Source organism: Aplidium turbinatum, chromosome 8, assembly GCF_918807975.1.
Source record: "Aplidium turbinatum chromosome 8, kaAplTurb1.1, whole genome shotgun sequence".
Classification (NCBI taxonomy): Eukaryota; Metazoa; Chordata; class Ascidiacea; order Aplousobranchia; family Polyclinidae; genus Aplidium; species Aplidium turbinatum.
Window position 1 is genome coordinate 26,932,373 of NC_137479.1, and position 7,996 is coordinate 26,940,368.

The 7,996-nt window shown below is 37.3% G+C and overlaps 1 non-coding gene across 1 annotated transcript; it reads left to right on the plus strand.

Annotated features, from left to right (window-relative positions):
- Positions 1–7,507: 7,507 nt before the first annotated feature.
- Positions 7,508–7,701, plus strand: LOC145776453 (U2 spliceosomal RNA). The gene has a single exon (XR_014290244.1). It is a non-coding gene; the product is annotated as a U2 spliceosomal RNA (small nuclear RNA).
- The last annotated feature ends 295 nt before the right edge of the window (positions 7,702–7,996 follow it).

Consider the following 7,996-nt stretch of genomic DNA (forward strand, 5'->3'; position numbering starts at 1 on the left):
ATATTCTTATAATTGATTTCTGTCAACAAGAGTTTTTTAACCGTGGAAAACACTCTGAATTTAGGGCCGAAGGTATTGTTGAATCACACAAAGCCTTGATAAGCGCTCAAAGCTTTTGTGGAAAGTCCCACTACGCCTTGACCAAGAAGTTCTATTGATCATACGTTGTTTGATCAACAGAACTTCTTGCAGAAATACTATTAAATTCCGCGCTGAATAGTGTTATAAATAAGGGAGGTCTTTATGTGTTTCACGGTGAACTAAAATATACATAAAAAAAAAACATAAGTACCAGTGGCGTACCGTGACCACTTTGACAGGGTTTTCAGTGACGGCAAAGCAACAGCGGGGGGTCTGGGGGCCTCCCTCAAAAAATTTTTAAAATTAACATTGAATTTGGTGCGTTCTGAGAGCATTTTCAGCACAAATTCTGAACATGAACAGAACTGACAAAAATAATGTTGTTGGAATGGAGAAGAATACAAAATAGATATTTATTTGACAGCGCCTATTGAATGAAAGACTTAATAATATCAAACATTAAGTTGCATTTCTAAAGTCACATACTTCAGTTCAGTTTTTATTTCCGACCATCAAAACGAACAATATTACTTGCCATAACACAGCAGGAGTCTGAAAAAACGCGAAAGTTAAAGCGTGCTCGAGATGGAAATGATTACTTCATGCAAGGATTAGGCACGGTCGCAACACTTTGAGAAATGTACAAGCGAATTAAAAACAAACAGGTGAAAGTTAAAACAAAAAACAATAGCAAAGCAACTCGATAATAAACAAGAAAAAAAAGTCGATTGCTATGTTGGTCGTCTGTACTTTTATCCGCCGTACTACTTAGTAAAAACGAAAATGTTTAACACCTCGACTACAGAAGGAAAATTCATCTATAGCATAATTCGATTCTTCTTGTTTGTGCAATAAATGTTTGAATTACATCGACGTAGAAAGCTTGCTTTTGCTTCAGTTCTAGCAAAAGTTCCTTCTCTATTGAAAGCAAGCTGAGCAAGCTCAGTCTTTCTTGTCCATGTGTGGAAATTACAAAACGATTAGATGTATTGTTTTAGAATGGTGCATCAATGATATTGGCTGTTGCCATAAGCTTTGTTGCAGATTCAGACAAGCTAGTCCTAATTTACTGGCACTTGGTGCATAAAAAACATTTATCTTATCTTGTTTCCAACTCTGATCATCTCAAACTCTGATCCAACAAGCTAAAACTTGCTATTGCCTGGGATTACCCAATGACGCGCCAAGGTGTTCAGATCAGCGAGTGCACAGCCTGGCTGACCTAAAACCATTGCTGTTTTCGCTGCATTGTGACGTCATTTTTCTTAATTGTTTATTTTAAATAGCACTCGCCAAGCTGTCAGTGCACACCCAGCTTAAAGGTAATGACCGAAACAAATTAAAGGCAATGACCTCAAACGTTGGAGTATTAAAATTAGAAGAGGACGAGTTTTGCAATTGAAAAGAAAGCAATCAGCATGCAGCAAGATGTTAGAATATTATGAAAGTAAAGAACATCGACAACCGATGGAAATTTTCTTTTTTTCTGGATTTCTTGGGGTGTTCAGTGCACACCTTGAACACCCTGAATATACGCCACTGATAAGTACATCATAACGACATTTACGACTTAATGCCGTTGGAGCATGTACAGTAATTGAATCTGTCTTGCAGCCCTACCATTATTATTGTCTATTTTGTGCAGCCAACACTGGTACGGAATTGGTTTCGGATTTTCCTTTTGCCCAATGATGATGTTTTTAAGGGAAGAGACCTTGATGTTACGAATATTTGTTACTTTATTTCTGATTTTTTTTTCTAAGCCACTCTCAAAATTGTCAGCATTATTCTAAAAACTTTTTTTAATAACTCCTTTCATCATCTACAATCAAAGAAACACATCAACTAATACTGGTTTGCATTTCGACAATCACAGAGCGGCAAACTCAATCATATTGCTTTTGTATCAATCTCCGATGAATCGAATAGTTAACGTTCCACAAAACCCTAACGCTTGTGGAACTTTCGAACTCTGGCAGGAACTGCACCAATATGGCTAAGCTGCGAAAAGCATCCACTGTCGGTATTGCTAACTGTTTACTACCAAGTTAATTATAATCATTTGTGCATCTCAGAAGCCTGATCTGTTCACTAGCTGCCTGAGATTGGCTTGTTGAACTGGCTGGCAACTTACGCTTCACATAGACTATGCTTCAGCACGATAATTTTAACGTCACTTTGTACTGTATAACCTGGTGCTCGGATTTGATAAAAGTCAAAGTCGCATTCAGTTCCGTTGACTTCTACTCTTTGGTCACGCTATAAAGAATTGCACATTGCACAACCTTGCGACACGGGCAGTGAGCAGGAGGAATCTTAAACCGAATATGGTAAAACATGCATCTGTTTGCATTGTTTTGGTGTATGTTGAAGTTGAATCAATAAAGAAGAACAAACTTTAGCAGCCGAGTGAGGACGAAGTTTGACTGCACTCAGTAGACGTGGTTTATTGGGATGTTTCCGAGAAATGCGACCAGCACAGTTGTTGCAAGTTTAGTTTTACAAATTGGGACTTCAGACCATCACATAAATGTACTTGCTTTTGTCTCCAATGACCATTGTAGATGAAATTGATTGTAAATTTATAAAAGGTCAATTTATTATTGTATTGCTATTGTACTTAAAATTATATTGTAAAGTAAACTAACAATATATTTAAAGAGAGAGAAGCGACTAACCGTGGCAATTGGTAGTTCACTTCTCATTGAACCAAAGTAGCCTACTTGGTATTTCTACGTATACTGGGATGTTGCAGGCGCTGTCAAAGAAATTAAATTTGGACCGATCAATCCTACCTTTGTTTCTCCGGTGGTTTGTGAAAAAATATCACAATTTAAATTTCAGCTCTTAAGATCAAATTTACCTCTAGTAGTAGGGGAGACGAGTTATTTGGCAATTTTTTTAAATACAAATTTAGAATATCCAACTAAGAGAACACATTTAACTTTTACTAGGCATTTACGTGAACTAAAACCGGAATTGAGAAACAAAATAGGGTATGTTGATTTGTCAACTCTACGTCAACACTTCACCTGTATCAAGTCTTTTATTTATCGCCTTGAGGTATCGATATCGACAAATTTTGCTGTATTTTGCTCAAAGCCTTTTAATATCAGGAGACACATAAATCCAACTTCTTTTCTTCTCGACTACTGTACAAGTAAACAACTCTATCAAGAGCAATGGCGGGCAATCAGTGTTGGGCGCGATAACTCATTTTTCAGTTAAGCGATAACGATAATCGATAAACGAAAAATGCCTAAAGCGATAACGATAAACGATAAATCAAAAAAAGTTAAGCGATAACGATAAGCGATAAATTATCGCCGATAATGTCCGATAACGATAAAAAAATTTTCTTGATTAGCGCTGCCCCATCCCATGCAGCACGAACTGTTTTCATCAACATGACGAAAAATCGAACATAATATACTGTAAAGGGACAAAACTTTTTGTAAGTTATGCATGAATAGAATCGCAACAGCGGCAGTAGGTATCGAATCTTCAACCTCTTGATCCAGAATCAAATCACTGAGGTAACCGCCGTGCTTATAATTATTCCTTCAGATACCAGTTGGATGCTTTATCAATTGAGTTACACTGCCGCTTACGTGCAGTAGGAAAAATAATTAAATCAAATGAAAATACCATAAAAAATTCCAAACTTTGGATTTTGCTTTTTGCTTAAAGGGCTGTTTACAGCAAAGTCAGCAATAATTGAAAAAATTCCAAAAAACGCAAAATGCTTGAAAAATTTATCAGTAATCTTAAACGTTATTGGTAGTAAAAATGTGCATACTGTGAAATCCATCAAGCTTGTCAAATTAGTCGTGTTTGTTTAAGAACAATAACATAATTATCGTGATTTACTGATAATTTCAGATATTTTTTTTGTTTTCTTTGTGAACACCTTCATTAAAGCAATGGCAGAACGCTGAGTTGTTGAGATAAAATTACAATATAGGCAGTGTATTAGTGGGAATAAAAATATTTAATTGAGGTAGGCTAGGTCGCATAGGTAAATGAGAAAGGTTATACTGTATTTAGCATAATTTTACCACGCAACTCGATGCGCCTATTGTCATGCAAACACTACTACAAGATGCAAAAAATGTGATGTCGGTCTGCATGTCAAATGCTTCAAACAATATCATATTCCGCAATGACTTGTTTCAGTGATATTGTGTTACTTTGCTAATATTCATCTTCATATTTTTTGAACTTTCATTTCAATAAAATGCTCGATGACAATAATGACATGACAAGACATGAACAAGACATTTCCCATTTATCACTTTGAGCGATAAGTAAAATGTAGCCTAATAACGCTTAAGCACTACGCACAAGAAACTTGTGAAATTTGATAACGGATTTGCCTAGCGTCTTATATATAAGGTAGTTTTTTTCTCAAAAAGTACAAACACAATTAGGAAAAAAATAATTGTGATATGTTCTTTAGGTCATAAATATGCGATATTTAAATTTTCCGAAAATTTTTTTTAGTACTTTCACTTTCGGCACAAATGGGTTAACTTTATAAGTTAAATGGCACTTACGAATTTGGTTATTATTTTTGGATTAAAGTTATATCGCCAAGCTAGAATAAAATCAATCTTATAGTCTATAACCGATCTTGTGTTGTTATTGTGTGTGAAATTTGTCTTTTAAACTGAGTTTGTGACGTAACCGCACGTTTCAAGGCAAGTTCTTGCAATTTTAGTTAATCTACTCATCTAAAAATTTAATGCGCTTAAAACAGTAAGTTTCATGTTTTGACGAGAGGAGTTTTATTTTTTTACGACAATTACTAAAAACTAACACTTCCAACAAAAAAGGAAAACACAAGAATAAAATAGTTGATCGTGAGGTGGCGCGAAAGACCATGTTTCGGATGTAAAAGCGGCCTCGTATTGCGACACTTTCACAAACCACTTGCCAATTTCTTTCGCTTCGCTTCAAAGGAATCTGTACTGTCTGTGCGCTTACATTTTAATTGTAAAATTCACTCGCGATTGCCGATTGCAGCAAAACAACAACAGACTTGTTGCATGCATTTCATTGCATTGCAATTTGCAACTCTAAAAATTATTGTGTTGTCAGGGCCGTCGCTGCAGGGGGCGTGCCCCCTCCCTTGACAACGACCTGTGCACATACACTTCAGGCACTGAAGAAGAATTGGTTTTAATTTTAGTTGCATTAACTAGGTGGCTAGTAAAAATATTACTTTTCATGGTCTTTCCACTTGTGCGTTGATCCGAAATAAAAATTTATCGGCGATTAATTATCGGCGATAATCAAATATTGCCTTTGGCGATAACGATAAACGATAACTGAAAAAATAATTGAGCGATAACGATAAGCGATAAAAATTTATCGCCGATAATTATCGCCGATAAATTATCGCCGATAATGCCCATCACTGCGGGCAATACATACGGCCCGCGAGCCGGACCCGGCCGTCGACGGAATTTTGAGCGGCCCGCAAACAGTGTCCGGTCTTACATGATCACTTGACCGGCGGCCACAGTCTATCGCAATCCCCAACTACCTGCTAACTACGTCAAATAATAATGATTGTTAATTTGTTTTTATTGTGATGTTTGATTCTTCAAGTGACAAGAATGTTATGTTCCGTCATGAAAGGCTTTTCCATCTCTTTTCTGTCTCTTGCTTGAATATTTTTCAGTCTCAAGCACAAGCCGGAAAAGTAGATCAAAGTAAAATTTGGTTTGATTAGTGTAATAATTAAAGGCGAAACGGACACAAATAATAGTGATCGTTAGTTGTTTTTTAGTTCGGCCGGCTCGCCAATTACTTCATTTATCCATATCAGGCCCATCAACTTGTAAAGTTGCCCGCCCCTGATCAAGAGGCTTACAAATTGAACAAAATTTAAAAGAATCGACAACATCTCGCGGCACTTTTAAACATTGAACACGGCACCCGAAAGTGACACAACATCTTGTTACCCAGTGACGATCGGTGAGGGAAAGCAGTGCTTACCTGAGCGAAAACTATGCAAAATACAATGACTGAATTCTAGGTTTAACTTCTCATTATTTTTATCACGTCTATTTTAACTTGATAATTACTGTGTTCGTGACTAGAATTACTCGTAACGCTTGTGAGTACTCTAATTTCTTACCAAACCGCATGTCTTGCCTAAAAATGCCAATTGACGCAAACGCTCCTGTCAGAAACCACCATTGAGGCTTCAAGGAAATCAACTTGCAAAGTTGCTTTCCCCACGTCCAAAAACGTCAAAAAACGCCTTCGTTTTATCCAATCCTCACCCGTTTTGCAAAACGTCACCAGCTGCTTAGCCAATCAGATGTGTTATGGTTAGAGTTGCTTTCCCAGTGACGTCAATGCGTTCAATCGCTAGACTAACTGGTCATACGCACAGAGTGGGCTCTCGTCACGGTACACAGCACAGCATCATAAAGGCGAAAAGATTGTTGCTGTTTTTTGATGTCTCCTTGCCATGTACTTTAGCCTACCAGCTTTCATAGTCATGCCTTTGCCCTTTTTACAGCGTTGATATAACGTTACTTCGCCAATGAACGTTCAGGTGCGGATGCAATATTTAGTTCGTTAAGCTTCTATACGCAGGAAGCAAACTTATCCAGCTTTTTGTACAAATTGCTTGCGGTTGTAATGTTTAGGCCTAAGTGTTAGTTTTTGTAGTGTAGGCCTAACTGAATATCTGAGAATGAACATTCATGACGAATTAAATATTTAGACAACTATTATTCCATGTCTAACGTTGGATTTTGGTCCTGCAGCGTTAAAATTAAGATTGTTCATGACTTCTAAACATTAAATGGATGCATGATCACGACATAGGCGAAGCACAATTTGACAGATTTTTATTTTTGATTTGTTTTGGAAATGCTCTTAGAGCGCACCAAATTGGAAGTGTTTTCCAAAAAATTCTGGGAGAGGCCCCCCAGACCCCCCGCTGGAAGTGTTGCCTTCGGCAACACGCCTTTGGGCTTCGCCCGCCGGTTACGCCTTTCGTGCCTACTACCTTGCTGCAGCATATTTCCAAGTTGCTTTCCCAACGGTTTAAGCCACCGAACGTCACTGGTTACCTCACTTCGAAGAGTTGCGTATTTCGATTTTTATTTCTACTTTTTGTTGTTTCGTTTTTTAATTCAAAAAGTGCATGCTTTTCTCTAATAAACGGATATTTGTTTCAATATCTAACAATTGTGAATTTGTAATTGGATTATCAATAAAGGATTCCGTCAGTTTTTTTGTTGGTTGTTTTAAATTTTAAATACACAGCAACGCAAGTTGCAATGTAATAGTTATGCACCTAACGCGCTAAACCATTTCTTCGATTCTTAACCGAATGGAGAATTTATTTTTTGTTCACCGGTGCAATTGGTTAACCTTACGATCTGGGTTTATCAATTTTTTTCTAACTTCTTGACTCTCAAGAGCTAAGATCAAGTGTAGTATCTGTTCTTCTCAGTTTAATACCTGAGACGCCCAGCATCGCTGGGTTCTTGCATTAAATGTATGTTGGAAGACGGGGTGTCGATTCAAAGCTCGCTTTGTCCTTTGTCGCACCCACGGGTTGTCCCGATATTGCAGTAGGCCTACCTCCAGTTTCTTCTCAATAAGGTTTCATATCGCGAACAGCGCAGTATGTGAGAGCGAAGACTACATAGTCTGTTGCGGTTAAGTTTTAAGCCTATGTGCTTGACTTTTTGGTTTGTAATGATTTTGTTACATAAACTCATAGATCATTAAAGCCATTGGAATTGCACGTAGGCTACCGGTGAACTGATAGGCTAAGCATTTGTATTATTGAAGTTGTGTTGTGCTTTTAACGGCATTTTTGCTTTAAACAAAATCAGATTTATATAAGTATAACACAGCTTTCAGGTTTTGACCCTTACGAGAT